This window comes from Uranotaenia lowii, chromosome 1 (assembly GCF_029784155.1).
Source record: "Uranotaenia lowii strain MFRU-FL chromosome 1, ASM2978415v1, whole genome shotgun sequence".
Classification (NCBI taxonomy): Eukaryota; Metazoa; Arthropoda; class Insecta; order Diptera; family Culicidae; genus Uranotaenia; species Uranotaenia lowii.
This window is the reverse complement of record NC_073691.1, coordinates 171,995,992-171,996,720: the sequence shown is the minus strand read 5'-3', so window position 1 is coordinate 171,996,720 and position 729 is coordinate 171,995,992.

The following is a 729-nucleotide window of genomic DNA, read 5'->3' as shown; positions in this document are numbered from 1 at the left end:
TTGTAGAATTTTGTGGCAATAACAACATGGTGATCGGTGGATCGCTCTTCCCCCATCGACCAGCACATAAGGTCACTTGGGTATCCCGAGATGGCCGAACAGAAAATCAAATTGACCACATCTGCATCAGCCGAAAATGGAGAAGGAGTCTTCTTGATGTTCGCAACCAAACGAAGCGCAGACATTGCATCTGACCATCACCTCGTCCTTGGCGAGATACGACTGAGAGTTGCGCGTGTCCAACGGCGCGAGGAGAAAGTCGGGTGTCGATACGACGTCGCGTCCGCCGGTTGGAGAATCCAGAGGTGAAAAGGGCATACGTTGAACAGCTAGAATCCCGAGCCTCGGAGCTGCCGACAGACGGAACAGTCGAAGAACAGTGGTGTGGAATCAAGAATGCCTTTATCACGACGAGCCATGGTACTCTTGGTAAAGTTTGTGGAAGAAGAAGTGAATGAATGTCGGATGAAACTTGGAGGATGGTCGATGATCGGAGAAAGGCGAAAGTCGGAATTGAGCAGGCATGTACCGGGTCAGCCAAAGCAGCCGCCCGCTTACGATATGCGGAGCTGGAAAAGGCAGTTAAACGAGCTTGTAGACGAGACAAGAGAGCCTGGACAAACTCCCTAGCCGAAGAGGGAGAAAAAGCAGCCGCCATTGGAGGTATCCGATTATTATATGATATTTCTCGCCGCCTTAGTGGTGCAAGGACTAATGCAAGAATGCCGC